Raw genomic sequence first — 21,708 nt, 5'->3', positions numbered from 1 at the left:
TCTCTCTCTCTCTCTCTCTCTCTCTCTCTCTCCTCTCCCTCTCTTTCATTAATATGACTCTTGGAAGATGTGAATTGTTCTGAAGAATCCCTTGGCTACATTCCACAAATTTTGCTAAGCAGACTTTGCTATTGTTAACACAAGAGGCTAGATAATACTGACTACTACAAGGAGCCAATGGAAAAAAATGGAGGGCTTGATAGAGGGAACTATCTACAAGAAAAGGGGCTTGGAGAGAGAGCCTTGCAGTGAGGATGCCCTGGGTTCACACCATTCCTGTGACACATACTGGTTTGATCAGTAGTGATTTAGTGATTTTTTTCATATGACTGTAGATAGCTTTGAGTTACTCTCCCGAAACTGGTCTCTTCATATCCTTTGACCTTTTATCAGTTGGGGAATGACTTATATTCTTATGAATTGGACTCAATTCTCTATATATTTGAGAATGAGGTCTTTATCAGATAAACTTTGTAAAAAAACAGTTTTCTGTTTTCCTTCTAATCCTGGATGCATTGGTTTTGTTTGCCCAAAACCTTTTAAATTTAATGTAATCAAAATTATTCATTTTATATCTCATAATGCTTTCTAGTCTTGTTTGGTCATACATTCTTCCTTTATCAATAGGTGTGAGAAGTAAACTATTCCATGCTCCCCTAATTTGTTTATGGTATTACCATTAACGCCTAAACCATGTACCCATTTTAGCCTTTTCTTGCTATATGGTGTAAAATGTTGGTTTGTAGTTTGCAGTTTCTGTCAAACTGCCTTCCAGTTTTTCCAGCAATTTTTGTCAAATAGTGAATTCTTGTCCCAAAGGCTTGGCTCTTTGCATTTTTTCAAACACTAAATTACTATGGTCACTTAGTGCTGTTCATTGTATACCTGTTCTGTTTTTACTGATCTACCTCTCTATTTCTTAGCCAGTACCAGATTGTTTTGATAATTAACACTTTGTAATACAGTTTGAGACCTGATATAGCTAAGCCACATTCCTTCACATTTCTTTTCAATAATTCCTTTGATATTCTTGACCTTTTGTTCTTCTAGATGAATTTTATTATTTTTTCCCTAGGTCTGTAAAATAATTTTGGTGGTTTGATTGGTATGGCACTAAATTAATTTAGGTAGTATTATAATTTTGATTATATTAGCTCAGCCTAACCATGAACAATTAATATTTTCCTACTTGTTTACATATGACTTTATTTGTGTGAAAAGTGTTTCATAATCATGTTCATATAGTGATGGGTTCATCTTGGCAGGTAGCCTCCCAAGTATTTTATATTGTCTCCACTTATTTAAAATGGTATGTCTCTATCTCTTGCTGCTAGACTTTGTTGGTAAATATATAGAAATGCTGATGACTTATATGGCTTTATTTTATATCCTATAAATTTGCAGAAGTTGTTAAGTATTTCAGTTATTTTTCTAGTTGATTCTCTAGGATTCTGTAAGTATGGCATCATAACCTCTGCAAAGAGTGATAGTTTTGTTTCCTCACTGCCTATTCTCATTTCTTCAATTCCTTTTTCTTCTTTTGTTGTATAACTAGCATTTCTAGTATGATATTGAGTAATAGTGGTGAGAATGGGCATCCTTGCTTCACCCTGATCTTATTGGGAATGTCTATTGTACTAGTGTTTCTCCTTGCCCTGTGACTGAAACCTGGAACCAAGTATGATCCCAGTGCCAGCAAAGGGTCCTCTCTAAGCACTTTCTGACCAATTGTCCAACCCTCTTACCATCTGTGGGCCAGGAGTTAGCGCTATGATTTAATCACCTCTAAGGTCTGTGGCTGGCCTGTTGAGTGTCACCTGCACTGGACTGCATCCCGCTCTTATCTCAGTGAGACAGTCCTTTCCTGCCAACCTTCCAAGTTGTCTTGGGTTGTAAAGCTGTTTCATTCCATCCTTTGGTTGGTTGTGACACCAGCATTTGTTTTGAGACATTTCTTTAATATTGTTAATAGGTGGGGCAGCTAGGTGGCGCAGTGAATACAGCACTGGCCCTGGAGTCAGGAGGACCTGAGTTCAAATGTGACCTCAGACACCTAACACAACTAACTTAACACTAACAAAAAAACTAGCCATGTGACCTTGGGCAAGTCAATTAACCCCAATTGCCCTACCTTCCCCTCTCCAAATAATAATAATAATAATAATAAAGTGTTTTCTCTAAAAAAATATATTGTTAATAGGTGATTTTGAGAGAGTTTAGGCAAATCCTTTCATTTATTCTACCATCTTAGCCCAACCCCTTCCCTCCTAATTTTAAGAAATAAGGTTGAGGCAGAAAAATTAGTAGTTGCCTAAGGTCACAAGGTAGTGATTAGTAATGTCAGGAATCAAACCTAGGTTTTCAGCAGTCAAATCAAGTGGTCTTCCTAATAGTTCAAAACTGGTGCAATGATTTTTTGGTCTCTTCCTCCTCAAAATAACCTGAGAAGACAACACATGAAAGGGGTGTGTACACAAGGGTACATGGATGCAAAGTAGTGTAGTGGTATTCTTCTGCTTGCCAATGAGAGTCCCAACAGAAGAGTCTGAGTTCCAATGGGAGAAGGGGAATGGCCAGAGTACAAACAGCATGGTTTGGAAATAGCTGGAAAGGGGCATTTCATTTTGATTCTGGTGACATCATCAAGGAAGAGTACAGAGGGAGAATAGGGAAGAGGGCCCAGGCTAGAGCCTTGAGAAAATGTCTGAACACTCAAGTGGTCTTATGTGACAGAGAAGAATGAATAAGAAGATATGAGAGGGGAAACTATCTACAGGAATAGGCCATGGAGGAGGAGATGGAAGGACTTGGGGTCAAGAGAACAAGTGGAGTGTTTGGCAAGGGTGAGGGCCTTCATCATTGACTGGAGCAAAGGAAGAAGAGATTGCTAAAAAAAAGACATTGCAATGCAAGGAAGGCTCTTCTTTCTTTCTTTTAATATCTTATGGAAACAAGTGGAACACACCAACCATCAGGTTATTCCCCACTTTTGCCACATAACCAATCCATCATCATGTTCAATCAGACATTTATTTGATTAACTTTATTTTTTTTAAGTTTCTTACTGGTATGGAGGCTGATGTTGGGTACGATCAGGCACCATAGTATGAGAAACTTCAAGGATTAACAGAAGTTAAGTATAGAATCAGGGAAATTCATGATAGAAAAGAGATGGGAGTGAGGAATTATAGAGGGATGATGTAAGTGCCCCCTTTGATGGCATTCTGATGGTAGTGAGAAAGAGGCAGGCTTCTAGCACAATTAAGTGAACTTCCTGAGCCAGACTTCTGGGAAGATATGGATGAGAGCCCCATGGGATGAGAAGGCATGGCTGAGTTTGAAACTAACCCACTAATATGGAATATCCATGTTGAGATCAGAGATTCATTTCAGCATTGCATCATTAGGTCAAGTGATTTGTATTGCTTGTACTTCTGTAGGAGATTATAATAATCAGTAGCTTCCATAGCCCATTTTTCATCATCATAAATTGTTTATTTCAGGTTACAGTTGTTTATTTAAAAAAATTATTGATGTATTTTATACTTTAATGGTATTCATTTCCAAATATGTCCCTCCCTCCTCTCTTGCCCAAATCCTTCCTTGAATGAAGAATAAAAAAAGACCTAGGTGGGGGGGGTGGCTACATGGCACAGTGAATAGAGTACTGGCTCTGGAGTCAGGAGGACCTGAGATCAAATTCGGCCTCAGACACAACACAAAAACTAGCGTGTGACCTTGGGCAAGTCACTTAACCCCAATTGCCCTCCAAAAAGCAGAAAAAAAACTAGGTGTGGAGATTGGGGAAGAAAGGAGATCAGCAAAACTGACATATCCACCAAATCTGACAGATAATTGTTGTTCCATGTCTCCAATACCTCATCTCAAGTTTGCAATTTGAATTTTACTTCTGCCTACCTCGGTTTCCTCATCTGTAACATGGGAATAGTAATAACACCTCTTTCCAAGGGTTGTTGTGTAGGTAATGTGAGATAATCTTTTTAAAAGTACTTTGTAAAACACAAATCAATATATAAATGTTGTAATGGTGGTGGTGGTGGTGGTGGTAGTAGTACTAGTAGCAGCAGTAGTAATAGTAGTTATCATTACTTATCATCATGCCTACTCAACCTTGGAAGAGAATTCTTACATAATATTCTTGGTTAATAATAAATATAATAGAAAATATTACTAAATATAATGGGTAATATTTATAAAAGAAGTAAGAAGATCCCATTGATATATCAAGGCTTAGAAGTAGGAAAAAACCTTTGAGATAATGTGGCATTTATGTTAAAAATACTAAAAATAATCATTGGAAGAAAATGATTTGTCCTTGTTTGACTGAAATTAATTAAAAACCAAGAACTAAAATTATCAGTGAATTAGAGGCAATGGAAGTTTTCCCAGTTAGGTGAGGATGAAACATCAAACCCACTGCCTTCTCTAGAAACTGAAATAGCATGAAAAATGCTACCAATAAAATCAGAAAAAAAGAAAATGAGGGAATAAGCATAGGCAAAGAAGAGCTAAAGTTTATCTTTATTTGAACTTGATATGATGGTTTACTTAGAGAACTTTAGAGTATGAATAAAAAAGTAAATGAGATAATAGCTCCAGAAAAGAAGCAGTATACAAAATAAATGCAGGGGGAAAAATCACCTGCCTTCCTGTATATGATTAACAAAACCCAGGAGGGAGAGATAAGAAAAGCAGTTCTGTTTAAGATAATGAAATGCACTATCTAGGAATTAATTTTTCAAGACACACATAGGAATTATGATTTTTAAAAATATTACTGAAACCAAAAGTCCTAGATAATTGGAAAGCTTTCCAATGTTAATGGTTGGACCATTCCAATATAGAGAAAATAGCCATATTACTGAAATTACACTATAGATTTAATGCCACATTAGTTCAAGTATTACTTTAAGTTTTAGAATTTAGACAAATAATTTAATTAATCTAGAACAACAAAGAGTCAAGATTATCCAGGAAAATAATGTATTTTTCCATTAAAGGAAAGGAGAATAGGACAGAGATGGAGCTTGGTATAACAAAATCCTAAACTATTCTACAAAGCCAACATTATGAAACTTATCTGGTACTAGAAAACAATAGAGTAAAGGAGTGGAGTGGTGTTATTTTTTGTCCTTCATTATCGAAAAGTACCAATGACATCAGGGAGGTGATGTTTTGAATTGCAAGTGAATTGAATTTATCTAAGGGAGGGCTGTGCAGTCACCAGAGTCACTTTCTCCTCCAGAGGCATGTGGGCCCAGTGGCAAGATATAGATCAGGACGACTGGAGATGGCCCCAGATGGAGTGGGAGACCTTGGCCTTTTTCGGCTAAGGTGTTTCCCAGGTCTCAGTTTGTCTGAGGCAATGCCCACTCAGTGATTAAGGCCAGGTAAGAATTGAGGCAAAAATAAAAATGGCTCTATAAACCCAAAGCACAAGCTTCAAAGAAAGGGGCTCTCAATCTTACAAAAATCACTGTGTAAAAATGAAAAGTTTGCTAGCTAAAAATTGAATTATATCAGCATTGATCACATTATAGAACAGTATCGGGGTTGAAAAATTAGAAAAGAAAAGGTCATGTCTTTCACAAGTATGGATGGATAAGGGAAATATGATAATTAGGCATGGGATAGATGTAATCATGAAAGGTAAAATAAACAATCTTGATTGTATCAAATTGGAATTTTTACACAAATTAGTGCATCTAGAACTAGAAGAAAATATAGATTGGGTAAATTATTGGGATTAAAAGCTTTTATTAAAGCTTAAAATCTATAGGGAATCAAGATAAATATATAAGATTGAGATCCATTATGCAGTGCCTACCTGGTCAAAGAGATCACAGATGTAGGAGACAACTCAGGTCAGTGAATTTGGTTTTTTAAAAATATTTTGCTAACAGTATCTTAACATGATTGGTTTTCTTTGTAATCATATGCATTTTGAGAGAATTCTGAGAAGGGGTCCATTGGTTTACCCAGAGAGCCCAAAGGGGTCCAAGACCACCCCCTAAAATCTTAGAAGCCTCAATTTTGAGGAAGGGATCATAGAGTTCGTGTAATCCAATCTCTACATTTTATAGATTAAAAAGAAAAACTTGGGTCCAGAGATATAACATGACTTACCCAAAGTGACAGATAATAGGTAGCATTTTTCCAAAGATGTGTTTGTATCCATGATCAACATCATTACTCAACTTTTTGGATATAGACTTTTAAACTGAAATACAAATTAATTTTTGCATCACCATTCTATATATGCATTCTATCCTGTTTTGGCAATTAGGATCATATTCATATATCTAAGTAATTTTGCAGATTGCATTATCAGAAATAATTTCTGTAGTATTGGGATTAATTGCTCTTTAAATATTGGATAGAAGTCACATGAAGCTGTCTGGATCATAGTTTGGTTTGGTTTGAGTTTCTGGGGGTGGCAGGGGTCTAAAGTTTATTAATGATGCCCTTGTAGTAAATACTCTCCGGGGTGTCTTTCCTTGTCCATGAGCTTATTGATTACTTTGCCCTCTCCACTCCATTCTACATCTTGATTGAACAGTATTCTTCTATTAATTACCCTGAGACAAAGTAGAATTTGCACAGGGAATTCTTTTGACTCTTTCTTTGCTTGCTCTCCACCGCAAGTTTCTCTATCTTCTTGTTTGTTTGGATGTCCTATGATTCTTCATTCAGAGAAACATGAGTTCATTCCTCCCCCTCCCAACTTCACCCTACTTTTGGAAATTCTCCAGTGAATTCTTTTCTTTCTTCAATAGCCCTCAAAGTGATTTAAAAAAATAGATCTGTGACCTTGGGCAAGTCACTTAACCTCAATTGCCCTCCAAAAAGCAAAAATAAAAATAGATTTGTAGGCACCTAAAAGCATGAAAATACTGATTTAACTGTTGAATCTTCTCTTGCTATTTGGATTTGTTTACCTTAAGTTTCTTTCTTTTTTTATATTAGATTTATGGAATAATGTGGATTTTAAAAATTTTACTGATATCTTTTGTTTTGACATCACCTACATTTTCTAATATATCTGTCTACCTTCCCCCTCCCAGAGAGCCATCCCTTTTAACAAAGAATACAAAAGAGAAAAACAGTACAGCAAAATTAACACATTGAAAAAGTCTAATATTATATGTGATACTCCACACCCATAATTTCACCACCGTTTTGAAAAGACAGGAAAGTGCTTTCTTATTTGTCTCTGGGGTCAGTCATCAGTCTTGATCATGATAATTTCATAATATTCACCTTCAATTGTTTTGTGATTTCTCTCTCTTTTGCATTGTTGTCATTGTGTCTGTTGTTTCCCTGGTTATGCTTAATTCATTTTGCATCAGTTTATCCAAGTCTTTCTGTGCTTCTTTATAGTAATCATATTCCTTGGTCCTTAAATTAACCATTCTTTAGAGCACAGTTAATGTTCTATTACATTTAGGTACTATAATTTTTGTAGTCATCCCCCAATCAGTAGTCATCTATCTATTTGTTGCCTGTTTATTGCTATTAGAAACAAATGCTACTACAAATGTTTTGGTGCATGTGAAACTTTTCCTTTTATCAGTGGTGCCCTTGGAGCATATACTTCCTTGGGGAATTTAGTATTGGTATCACTGGGTCCAAGGCTATGGAAATTATAGTACATTTCTCAGTACGATTTTTCAGAATGGTTGGACCAATTCCCACTTCCACCAAGAGAGTATTAGTGTGCCTTTCTTTCCACAACCTCTCTAATATTGTTTATTCTCACCTTTTTGCCATCTTGGTCAATTCTCTGGGTGTGAGTTAAAACCCAGGGGCTGTTTGGATTTGAGTTTTTCCTATTATTAATGAGTTGGGGCCTTTTCCAATTAGGTCTTTTACTTGCACTCCTGGTGATTGCTGTTTTCATTGTGTTATAGTTTATAAAGTATGTATTGAGCATTTCTGCTCTTTTTAAAAATTTGTTTGTAACTTCTCCATGTATTAACACATGTTCTAGTTTTGTAAAGCCTTCTCATGGTTCTAAAACTGTCTATTCTTTATGTCAGATTATCTATTATGTTTTTAATACGAGTTTTTGTTGTTGTAGCCGATATTAAATAGTCCCTAAACATGCTAGAAACTTAGGCAAAACCTTAACCAGGGCCCTGTCTTAATCACTCTGTAATCATTTACAAAGTGCCTTCTAGATGCTAAGTGCTCTGCTAAGAGGCGAAAGACAGTCCCTGCCTCCAGGAGCTCACAAATGGAAAATGTTTCCTGTGTGTGTTTCAGTGCATTCATTTTTACCTTCCTACCACCTCAAAGCCTTGCAACAAATATGCATAATCAAGCAAAATACATTTCCATTTTGGCCACGATCAAAGTTGTTTAACTTGTTTTGCACTGTGAGTGTCTGTTGACTCTATGCCAGGAGATGTGTGAGTAGGTTTCCTCAGTCCTCCAAAATCATGGTTAGTCCCTGCACTGAGAAGAGATCTTAAGTCTTTCAAGGTTGTCAGTCTTTACGATGCTATCATAGTTGTTTAAATTGTTTTCCTCATTCTGTTCACTTCACCATATGAGTTCAGACAAAAATCTTCCCAGGTCTTTCAAAAAACACGCCTTTATCATTGCTTAGGCATGATAATATTGCATCAAGTGCATGTACAATAATTTGTTTAAACATACCTCAATAAGGGGAGAGGAAGGAGCATTTATTAAGTGCCTACTATGTGCCAGGCAGGCATTGTGCTAAGCACTGTACAAGTACTATCTCATTTGATCCTCACAACAACCCTGAGAGGTGGGTGTTATTATCTTCATTTGACGATTGAGGAAACTAAGGCAAACCAGAGACTGGGGGCTTGCCTGGGATGACACAGCCAGTGAGTGTCTGAGGGGAACTTTGTCATCTACTCTTCCTGACTCCAGGACTAGCACCTTTAGCCACTGGGCCAACCTAGCTGCCACTAGTTTCCAGGTCTTTACCACCACAAAACAAGTTGCTATAAATATTTTTATATAAATAGATTATTTTCTTCTTTTTTTGATCCCTTTGGGGTATAGGTCCACTTGTAGTCTTGACAGGTTAAAGGGCATGCAGTTTAGTGCAATTGGTGCAACATAATTCCAAACTGCTTTCCATTATAGCTTCACTAATTTATAGCTCTACCAGTAATGCACCTATTGTCCTGTAGTTTAGTTCAAATTTATCATGCTCCTTTACTGACATCTTTTCCCATCTTATGAATGTGGAGTGGACCCCCAGAGATATTTCAATTTACATTTTTCTAGTTAGCAGTGATTTGGAGCATTTTTTCCTATGACAATAGACAGCTTGGTTTTGGTTTTTGTTTTCTTTCCCTTGAGAACTACCTTCTCCATATCTTTTGACCAATTATCATTTAAGGGAATGACTCTTATTCTCTTAAATTTCAATCAGTTCCTTTTATATATTAAATATAAGGCCTTTATCAGGAAACTTTATGTAAATATTTTCCCCAGGAACCTGTTTTCCTTCCAATATTAGCTTAATTGGTTTTGTCTGTGCAAAAGAAATCATTTCATATAATCAAAATAATCTCTTTTGTCTACTGTGACCTACTGTAATCTCCTGACAAGAAGTTTCTTCTTTGATTTTCTTATTTTCTTGTTAAGTGATATATTTAATCTTGCACGTGGTGTGAGATATTGGCCTAAACCTAATTTCTGCTAGGCTTCTTTCCAGTTTCCCTAACAGTTTTTGGTGAATAGTGAATCCTTACTCCAATATTTGGGGTCTTTGGTTTACTTTAACACTAAGTGTGCTACTAGGTTCACTTACTTCTGTATGCTGTATAGGTAATCTGTTACACTGATTAACATGTCTATTTTTTAACCAGCAGCTGATTATTTTGTAATATATTTTGAGGTCTGGTACTGCTAGGCTCCCTTTCTCCCCACTTTGATCATTATTCCCTCTGAGATTCTTGACCTTTTGTTCCTCAATATAAACACATTTGTTAACTGTTTATTATGTACAAAGTGCTGTGCTATGTATTTGGGGGTACAAAAAGAAAAGGGAGCCAGCCTCTGCTCTCAAGCAGGGGACGACACGGATGGAAGATTTCACCTGTAACTCAGAAGGAGCCATAATCCTTAGGCTTAGGGTAAAGCAGCAAAGCAGATGGTAATGTCCTTTGTTAAATGTCATTTCCACTGATAGAATCATCCCAGTCTCTGAGGTTGAATCTGGACACTGCCAACACTGTGTATAAGGACACAAGTCTTGTAAGGGGACAGATGTGTTCAGCCTTAGTTATGCCAAGTGTAGGGTGGCATGCCCTCTGAGAAAATCCTGAGATACCAAAGAAAGAGAGCTCATAGCATCTTGGTTTGATAAGGGTTTGATTAGGTTTAACCTAATTGATATAGGTTTGATTAGGGTTAACCCCTAATAGAAGAGATAAGACCCTATAACCCTTAAGATAAGAGACCCTTTCCCCTCCCCTCTTTCTCTCTTCCTTCCTCCCCCTCCCCCCTCTCCTGTCTCCTCTCCCCTCCCCTATCTTCTCCTCTCTTAGAGGACTGGAGACCCTCAGAAAAGAGACCCTCTCCTCTCTCCCCTACCACCTGCCTCCCCTCTCCTTGCCTCCTCTCCTCTTGTCCTCTCTGTCTTCTCCTCCTTATGGGTTAGAAGTCTTCTCTTACAGGTTGGAGTTTCTTCTCTTCTCTCTCTCTCTCTCTCTCTCTCTCTCTCTCTCTCTCTCTCTCTCTCTCTCTCTCTCTGTCTCTCTCTCTCTGAGGTCGGAGGGTCTCCTTTCTTCTTCTCTTCTTCTGCCTTAGCAATTAGAGGTCTTCCCTTATAGGTCAGAGCCTCCTCTCCTCTTGTCCTCCCTGTCTTGTCTCAGGGGTTAGAGGGTCTCCTCTTGTCTCTCCCCCTCTCCTCTATTAGAAGTGAGAGGGAGGGAGGGGAGAATCCTCTAATGTCTAAGGCCTATAACCTCTAATAAAGACTCTTAAGAGAAAAAACTTCCTTTCTCTCCCTCCTTCACCCTCTCCTCTCCTCTCTCCCTTCCTTTCCCTGCCTTCTCTTCTCCCCTCTGAGAGTAGAGAAGAGGAGGGAGGAAAGGAGACTCTCTAACCCCTAAAAAAGGAGAAGACAGAAGAGGAGAGGAGACCTTCTAATGTGTAAGAGAAGACCTGTAACCCCTAAGAGGAGACAGAAGAGGAGAGAGGACCTCTAACCACTGAACAGAGGGGAGAGAAAGAGACAGGAGAGGAGACCTTCTAACCTGTAAGAGAAGACCTCTAACCCCTAAAAGAACAGACAGAGAGGAGAAGAGGAGAGAAGACCCTCTAATCCCTAAGTGAGAGGAGACCCTGTAACCTCTAAGAGAAGACCTCTAACTACTAAGAGAGGAGTAGATAGAGAGAAGAGGAGAAGAGATCCTCTAACCCCTAAGAGAGAAGCGGAGATGAAACCCTTTCACCCATAAGAGAGTATGGTGTATAAAGTATGTGGGAATCAGTCTACTTGAGCACCCTCAAGACTTATACAGATAAAATTACAAAAGTTTCCTTATGGGGAAGAAAAGGACTAGAACCAGCAAAAAAAAAGATTAGGAGAAAGGATAATAGCCCAACTTTCTTTCACCCATTACTTGAAGAGATTAAAACTGAGTAATGATTGGGGAATCAGACATCACAGTTAAGTAACCAAAGCAGAAAGACAATTTTGTGTGTATGTGTGTTGGGGAGCAATGGGGATGCAAAATGGGGATCCACTTTTACTCTCCCCTGACTTCAGAGAAGGGTCACAGATTCAGACTAGGACAGAGCCTTTTATCAAAGAAAATGACCACAATGAGAAACACATACCAACATTTTGATAAGTTAGCCCAAATAGTCTTAAGAAGAAAATTTCTGTCTCTTAACACAACAAATGAGAAAAAGGATATGTAACTAAAAAAATTTAAAAATCCTCAATAGAGGTTTTTTCAATAGAACCCCTCAATAGGGTTCATCAAAAAGATGAACCTCAAACACTCAAGTAGAAAGTATGAAAATCAAAGACAAGATTAACAGACTAAAAGGAGAAACTCAAGTCAACAAACATCCTTTGAGTGTTTACCACGTCTTAGGCACTGAGTTAAGAGTGAGGGATTTAAAGAAAGGCAAAAAAATTGCCCCTGCTGTCAGAGCTCGAAATCTGGGGTAAGTACCAAGCAGACACTTCTGTGCATCCGAAATAAACAGAGGGCAAACGGAAGGTTATCACAGAGAGAAGGCACTAATAGTAAGAGTGACCAGGAAAGGCTTCTTGAAGAGAGGAAGATTTTAGCTGACATTTGAAGCAACCCAGAAAGGTAATCAATTCAAGATGCAGATTGAGAAATACATTTTTGGATATGGTCAATGCAGGAATTTGTTTTGCCTGAATATGAATATATTTTTACAAGGGTGCTGATATACTTTTGAGTTCGTGGGACCAGGTGAGAGGGAGAGAAAATAAATGCTTGTTAATAGCAAAAGAAATTTAATTAAAAAAAAGACAAATAGGATGACTTGAAGTAATTGGGAAACAGTCATTAGTCATGACTGGGCCATGTATCTAGAACTTGTTAGGCAGAACAGTGGATAGAACTCTGGAATGCCTGAATCTAGCCTCTGACACTTAATGGCCATGTGATCCTGGGCAAGTCACTTAACCTCTGTCTGCATCAGTTTCTTTTTTCTGTAAAACGGGAATAATAATAATAGCACCTACCTCCAAGAGTTATGAGGATTAAATAAGACTATTTTTAAAGCTCTATATAAATGCTACCTCGTATTAGCGCCATTATGCCAATACTGTCTATAATAATTTGCAGACAGTGTTGGGTTAATCAGACTACCTAGAAGATATTCTCTAGAACTAAACAGTATAATAAAACTCCTTTGGAAGAGCCCAAATCTGAAATACCACGGACAGTAATGAATAAAAGAGGGGATAAAACTTCTAGTCTTCAAATTATATGATAAAGCAGTTATTGCCCAAACTATATAATACTGGTTGAAACAAAAGGGAAAAATCAGAAAAGAGAGGGAAGTACCTTTTGGAAAAAAAATCAACTTCAACAATCCATTGTGCAATAAAGCCTCAAACTTAGATGATGTGGTATAAAATTCCCCCACTGGACAAGAATTAAAAAAAATTTTCAAAGTAGACTGGGAGAAATTAGGTTCGGAATAGGCAGAAAAGTTAGGAATTCAACCTCTTTAGCTTTATACTTCTTTTAAATCAAAATTGATATGTCACCTATACATTAAAGGCCATATGAAAAAGATAGAAGAACCGGATAACATGCTTTTACATGGTTATGATGAGGAGGCACATTGTTGAGCAAATAAAGTATAGAAGTGCTCAAAAAATGATGAAACTTCATTCTTCTAATTATATGATAATAAAAAGCATTTGCAGGAATAGGAATAATAATACAACTTGGGGAAAAATCAGTTGTAATAAATCTCTCTGATAAATGTCTGATTTCTAAGATAAACAGGTGACTAACAGACATATGGAATAATAAGCTATTGCCAAATAGATATGTGGTCAAAGGAAGTTAATAAACAATTCCTAAAATATAAATTACAAACTCTTAAGAGCCACATGAAAGAATGTTCTAGATGACTAATAATGAGAGGAATTCTATTCAAAAGAACTCTAGGGTTTCACCTAACACCCAGAAAATTCGTCAATATGTCCAAAATGGGAGTATGATGTTTTTTGGTGAGGGGGTGCAATGTGGAAAGCTGGCACACTACAGACTGTTGGTGGAGCTGGGAATTGATATGATCATTCTGAAAAACAGTTGGGAATTATGCAAATAAAATTAGTGTTCAAAAGGTCTGTAATTTTGACCCAAAGTTTTCCCTGCTGGGCATACAACCCAGAAGGTCATTGACAAATATAAAGTCTCTGTATACCCCAAAAATCCTTATAGTAGTGCTGTTTGTGGTAACACAGACCTGGAAACAAAGCAGATGCTTCCCACTGATTGCAGAAAATATCATCAAATTGTGGTACATGCATATAGTAGAATATTACTGTACTATAAAGCACAGTGCTGGGCAAAGAGTCTTATTTAATCCTCACAACTCTGGAAGGTAGGTGCTATGATTATTCCAATTTCACAGAAGAGGAAACGTATGCAGACGGAGGTTTATTGACTTACCCAGGATCACATGACCATTAAGAAATGGCAAATATTACTAAAATACAGAAGTGTGAAAGACTTACATGAACCGACATTGCAAAGAGAATTAAACAGAGCCAGGAAAACAAAATAAACAATGATTAAAGAATAAAATGGAAAGACAAAAAAGAGAGAAATGAACCAAAGGAAAAGACATAGTTAAATACAGTAAAGAGAAATAAAGGAGCTAGTAAGGGAGTAAAATATTTAGAGGAGGAAAGAAATGGAGACAAAGAGAGAAGTGAAAACAGAGTTGCTTTGGAGGGCAGAAAATCTTTTATGTCATATAGATAAGAGTAATACCTTGATGAGGGAACAGAATCAAAAATTTTGGTGCCAAATGTAGAGTATAAACTTACTAGAGGGGTAAACTAACATTTAAAGCCATCTATACACTCATCCCAACTTACCTTTCCTGGCTTATCCCTTACTTTTCCCTAAATGAACCATGACTTCTAGACAAAATGGCTCCTTTAAGGTACTTTCTCAGCTCTGGCTAGTGCCATAATACTGACTTTATCCTCTCTACTTACTGTCCCCTTTAAGGCTCTGCTCAAATCTCACCTCCATAAGGCCTCATCTCCCCCAAATGAAATGAGCCCATTCCTCTAAATTCCTATGGCAATATATTAAGATCTAAATATTTTACCTTGTGACTCCTCTTCATCTGTTGTCCAACTGTCATTTAAAATATTTTTTTAACCTTGTTAAATGCCTCTCTCTGGCATTTAAAGCCATTTGCAGCCTAGCTCCTTCTGACCCTCTGTCTTCTTACATGTGACTTCCCTCAATGCACTCTCTAATCTAGCCCTGATGACCTCCCCTGCAGTTCCTCAAATATAACACGCCATCTTCCACCTTGGCCTAGTATGCTCTGGCCATTAAAATTCCACTTTTGGGTTCCCTTGTTCCCTTCAATAGTTCCCTCAAATCCTACTCCCTGCACTGCAGGTAGACTAAGAGATTTGAGCATAGGTGGTGATGCTCCCTCAAATAGCCAGGCTTCCCTATTCTTTAGTCTCTCAAAGCTCATGCCCTGTATTTGTCTGTGATACCTCTGTCTCACCCATAAACAGCCATGCCCTGGATCTCACCCTGACCCACAAGCATTCTGACTCTATGATCAAGCACTAAAGTTCCTTTATCTGATCATAACCTATGATTCCATCTATCCCTATTCTTTTGTCCTCCTAAAACTTTTATTCCTTCTTACCATGACATACAAGTCCCTCTTTTCTTCCTGCTCTGGCTTTGCTTTCCTCCATTCACAATCATATGCTTCTCACTAAGCAGTCAGTACTACACACCCCTCTATTTGGAAGTCCCTTGCTTCCTTGTGCTGTAATGACTCATCCTTTGCCAAAAACCAAGCCTGGACAATTCTCACCATCAACATCCTCTCTCATATTCACTGCTGAATAGAGTTGGAAGAAATCATAGAACCATGAAGACTAGGTATACTACAAATTCTATTATCTAACATCACCTGGCTCCTCACTACAGACAGTAGAATTGGAGGAGAGTAACTTGGCATGGGGCACAGCAAGGACAAAGGCACAGAGAAATGAGATCTTGGGCCAGGAAGACATGCAGAGGAGCTGAATCACAGAAGGCAGAAAGGAGAGTAAAGCGGACAAAGAGAAAAGGACCACTTTCTAAAGAGGTTAGAATTTCTTGTTCCTTCCAATCTCAGCTTAAGTGCCCTGCTGAACATGACTTTTCCTGAGCCTTCTATTGGCTAAAGCATCTTTTCCCCCTACAGTTACTTTATCTTTTTTTTCCCGGTAAGACCTGTAATTTCATTGATTTGAGGACTCCTCATGAGGAATTTGCATTCCCAGTGGAAATCAGCATATTACATTCTTCTTGTATCTATGTTATGCACATTTATTTATGTGCATGTGGCCTCTATAGTGTAGCAGAAGCTCCTGAGGGGAGGGATTGATTCTTTTCGGTTTTGTGTATCCAGAGCTTTGCATTGCATCTGGCACACGGGAGGCAGTTAGAAAATACTTGACCCATTGATTGGCAAGATGTGTAGACAGAGTCACAGCCCAGTTTGATAACCATTTCATATTCCCCATAGCACTAATGGCTTGTAACACTTGAGCTAGCTTTCCTACCTACTCTATTGAAAAAAGGTTGGAAACTGCCATTTTGAAAACTCAATGAAAATAAATTGATTCTACAAAGTTTAAGGACCTCTATTTTAAAATTTTAACTGCAAGGGTAATATTACAAAGAAAGCTTCCACCTTATAGCTCATGGGGCTAATAAAGCCTACGACACATCTGAGCTGCAAAAAGAAATAAACGTAGAAATTCATAATTTGATTATTAACACCACTGTTAAAATAATGTGCTAAGTGACTGTGTAAATAATTGAGTTTATAAGAAAGAAATCTAATTGCCATAAACTAGGTAGAAAATAGTAATTCTTAATAACAGGCATTTAAAAAAATAATTTCATTTAAGAAAAGTACATGCTGAGAGTTACAAATAGTGAAACTGAATCAGGAAGGAGAAGCTGATTAAATATTTAAAAACTGGGTTTTCTTTGCATTATCGTACAAATGAGATCTCAGACTGTCATAACAATGTGACAGGATTCTTGTATGATCTACAGTCTTATAAATAACATTACATAATTTATGACTGTCATTTTGCCCTTTGATCTGAAACAGTAAACAGCTATTGTATCCATCTGGTAAATCTCGTTAAAGAAAAATATCAGATCCTAACATTCATTTTGAAATATGTTCTGCACATCATTAGCACAACAACATCCCATTAGGAAGTCTTCATTTTTATCACTGATGACATTTGTTTTAGAACACTTATTCACAAGATTAAAAAAAAAGATGCACCAAGGAAAAAAAAAAGACAGAGAACATTCACCAGTGAGAGACTGGCACCATTGAATCTGAAAGCCTCAGTTGAAACTGCCTCATCCCAGGTGAGGCATATGGGCATCTACCAGCTACACATCACATAATGAAATTCAGGATCAAGAGGAAAAAATTCAAATTTTCAACTTAGTCTATGTGACAAAGCATAATATACTGACCCTGTCTTGTGAGGGTAAGATTCCAGCACAAGCCAAGGCCTTAATTTTGATTCTCTATGATCATAAAGAATAATGAATGATAATGAGTGCTGAAAAAAAACAGAGGTTCTCAAGCTCCTAGAGTTAGAATGGATCTCAGAGGTGAGCTAGGCCATCTCTTTCCTTTTACAGAGATGGACACTGAGCCTCAGAAAGGGGAAAGTATGGAATGGCAGAGCTGTGATGCAATTTGAACCAGTTTCTCTTGCCAGAAATCCCATTCTTTTATGATAGTCAAATATATTCCTAAAGAATTGGAAAATACTTGACAGGACAAAACTGATTTTTCATCTCCAAAACCAGCATTTACTTTCTTACATGTCATATGTTCAATTTTAAATTTTATAATTTTCTAGAAAATAAGGGTTATGTGGTGCCCAGCCAGTCGCCATGGTCAAATTCAGTCAAGAGTAAAGTCATCAGACTAATATCTTTTACCCATATTGGTGTCCCAGTTCATTACCTCTTACTTGGGTTTTTTCATATAAAGAACAATGAGCAGATTCCCTTCTGAATACAAAAAAGCATTTTTAGGGACCAGAGAAGATATAGTTACATCTATATGTGTATATCAAGCTTTCCAGGAAAACACTGAGTGGACCAACTAAGTGGTGTCAGGAAGCTATCAGCATAACAAATAGGATCCATAGCAAAAGAACCCAAGCCACCTCTGAGATCTCAGTCATCCTAGGAAGCCATAGATACAAAGAGAATTTCAGTCAAATCAGTGCATGGTCTATGTGGTATTGAAAAGAGATCACTCTTACAGCACTTATAGTAAGGTAGATGCTGTTGAGGTCTCTTTCCTTCCCTCTTCCCCTTCTTTTGCCTTCTCTCTTCTCCCCCACCTCTCTCCCCCCTCTTTTCCTTTGTTTTCTCCTTCTCTGCCCCACCTTTTCCTCTACTCTCTCTGCACTTTCTCCCTTTCCTCTCCTCCTTCCTTCTTCTCTTCCTCCTACCTCCACCTACCTCTCAGTTCTCAATGATGTGCACACAAACATTGCAGACTCCATGTCAGGGGCTGTCTCTGAAGATGACTTAGCTTTGGTTGCCTTGGGATTTACATCTAGAAATCACATAGGCCATGGGTAGAGAGGGGTATGAAAAGCTCCTCTAGGTAGCTGGGGAGAATTTTCCTGGAAGCTGTTGTCAAGCCCCTTGATCCTCTCAGACATTGTGCTTTACCCACTGGGCAAATAATATCAATAAATCTGCTCCTGTAGAACGCCCTTCTTAGGACAGCACAAATGAACCACCTTGCTAAGATTCTGTTGGTAGAAGTACTCTGGCCAAACTAGTGGGTGTGAGGGGTGAATGACCCTATTGGGCACATTGGATTAGGCAATGTTAGAAGGGGGCAGCCAGTAACTGCTGACTGAGTTTGCATGCCCTAGAAAAACAAAGAATCCACTTGACCCAAGTGGTCAATCCAATGTCCTCTGCAAACGAAGAAGGGTACCATGTTCCCAATGGCAGTGTTTGGGAAGCAGGGTTACAAATGCTAACATTTAAAAAAAAATCAACTATGAGATAATTGATTACAATGGACTCCTCATCCCTTGTTAGTTGATGTATTAGCAATAATCAAGTCTTCAAGCTCCAAATGTAATTTCTTACAATGCCTTAGGCAAAACCTTAGTTCTCAAGCCTTGCATTTTAGAAGTGAATTTTTTTCCCATTTCATAGAGAACAGTCCTGGGACTTCAAAGAAGACTCAGTTTGGGGCTTTGTCATAGACCAACTGGATGACCTTGCATTTCACTTTATCTGGGCATCAAGGGAGAATTCCTATCCAAGGTCTCCTTGAAAGAGTATTGTTGAATTCTTCCTTTGTGAGTAGGACATATAAACTTGGCACACTCCCAGACCTCTCTAAGAGAATGGCTTCTCCCCATCATTCCTACAAAGTCACAGATATAGATCTGAAATGATGATTACAGCTCATCTAATCCAGTCTCGGCATTTTACACATGAGGAAATAAAATCCCTGTCCTTGAAGAGCTTAAAGTCAGATAGAAGTAACAACACACACACACACACACACACACACACACACAAACATGACATAGCCTTTGGGAAGTTACTTGGGAGCCACTAAAAATTTATGACCAGGAAAGCGACCTGCTTTGGATCTATGTTTTCACAAGATCATTTTGATTGCTTTCTGAAGTACTGACTAGAGCAAACAGGCTGGAAGCAGCGAGACCAGTTAGGAGGCTTTTGCAGTTAGCCAGTGGTGAGGGCACAAAAGCTAGAGTTCATTCACATATGTGTTGGGACCAAAAAGTCAACTAACTTGGAACAACATAACGTGGCATTTGAGAGAACAGTGTCTGGATTCGATTGGTACTTAAGAAATGGAGGGTTGGACTTCTTCATTCTTCATGCTCCTCTAAACCACAAATCCAGACCTCTACTGCCCAGAAATAGCCAGGCCCATGGGTTTTATAGTCTCCCAGCAGGGAAAGGACCGCTGCCACCAGCATGACCCTTCTGTTCAAAGCCCTATTTGGAAATTGGGACAGACAGCTGTGACTACTTCCAGGTTCCCTGTAAAGGCCAGTACTTGACTTTCCCTAGAGAGCAAAGGTAAATGCTTCCAAAGCCAGCAGAGAACACATATTCTGGAGTGACGATCCCCTTTGCCCTGGGTGCCAGAGAATACTTTTTAAAAAAAAGACAATAGTAAAAATTGTTCTCCTTTCTCTAACAGGAAACTGGAGCTACAGGCTCAGGTCAGTGAGACAGCTGTGAAGTGGGCATTTTGAACGAACCAAGCTTCTACCACCCCTCCTTCTCTCTTTTGACAATCAACTTCCAAAGCATTCTATTTAAATTGCTAGATTCAGGAACAAAGGAAAAAATGAGAGCCTTTTCCTGAGCAATTGTCAGATTAAAGTTGAAACCTAGCCATGCCTTTAGTCTCGTTTTTTAAACCAAAGAGTACAGGTCCCTGGAGGTCACCTCTGGTTTCTCGCTCCTGGGCATGTCTCTCCAGAATGGTAGGAGCTATTTGGAGGGGAGAGAGGTACCTGCTGGGCCCTACTGAGTTGCCCGCTTCCCTCCCCAATCACTCTTGGGGCTTGTGTTTCTTCAATCACTATATATTTCAGGCACTGGTAACATAGTTAATGACACTTGCTGGAGGCATTTATCTTGGTGCTAATTAAAGAGAGGAATTGTGTTTGGATCTCACATCCACCTTTCAGTAATTTGTCACTGTGGAGGTCCTTTTATTTGCTGGCATGGAAAATGGAGAAAGATCAGGAAGGAAGTCCTGGAGTAAGTTGGGTATATCTTCTGCGGAAGATTTTTGGGAGGACATGGTACAGAACCATGAATGAGAATGAGAACATGTGGATTGGTTGCAACATATGCCATGAAAGGGAGCATCCATATAGCTTAAGGATTTCTATTGAGACATATTTGCAGGTTTGTAATCTTATGGAAACTGCCTGGCAGACAGAATGAAGGTGCAATGCCTTCCTGGGTCTTTGCCAACTCTATCACTAGGTAATCATGGAAAGACAAGGGATTTCATTCTAGTACCACTGACGGTTCCTTGAGTAGAAAATTTCTTAATACCATCAGTGAAAGGAGGAATTGTACCTGGAAAGGTCATCAGTAATCTGTGTCTAAACTTAGTTCTTTCTCCCCTCTCTACTGAGGAAGAAGATGGCACACACTGAGTTTCTCATGTATGTATATTTTCTTCATGGGATAGCACAGGAAGTGGGGGAGGGAAGAAGCATTTTATTAAGCACCTCCTATGTGCCAGGCACTAAATGCTATCTCATTTGATAATCACAACAACCCTGGGAGGTAAATGCTGTTATTATCTTTATTTTTAAACTGAGTGAACTGAGGCTAAATGATATGCCCAGGATTGCACAGTCAGTTAAGTTTCTGAGGCCAAATTTGAACTCAGGTCATCTTGACTCAAGGGCCTAGTACTTCATCCATTTTATCACCTAGCTGCCTAAGACATGACAGCATGGATGGGTCATGAAAGGAGTAAAGACATCTCATTAGGAAGAGATCCAAGGTATATCTGAGTATTTATATAAGTATCCTACCAGCCCCTCTTATGTCTTAGGCACTACAGTGGCATGGCTTGCATTCTCTCTTCCCTGCTTACTGTGGCTCTGCTGGGAAAGTAAGCTAGACAGGCTTAAAACAGTCATTCACTTCTACATTGTCTGGATTCCTATGTGAGGAATGGTTAGTTGTGTTGATTTGGACTTGAGAAGGCAGACTGTCTAGCAGAGAGGAAGATTTCTGGACAGTGGCAACAACATCAAGATCAGCCTGACATACAGGTGACTCCAAACTCCTCTTTGTCCCATAAATCAGAGCAAAGGGAACCTGGCCCTTCAGAACGCAAAGCTAGGCT

This window comes from Petaurus breviceps, unplaced genomic scaffold (genome assembly GCF_028583685.1).
Source record: "Petaurus breviceps papuanus isolate PSGF00001 unplaced genomic scaffold, PetGlider_PUasm1.0 90417, whole genome shotgun sequence".
Taxonomy (NCBI): domain Eukaryota; kingdom Metazoa; phylum Chordata; class Mammalia; order Diprotodontia; family Petauridae; genus Petaurus; species Petaurus breviceps.
This window is presented reverse-complemented; position numbering follows the sequence as displayed.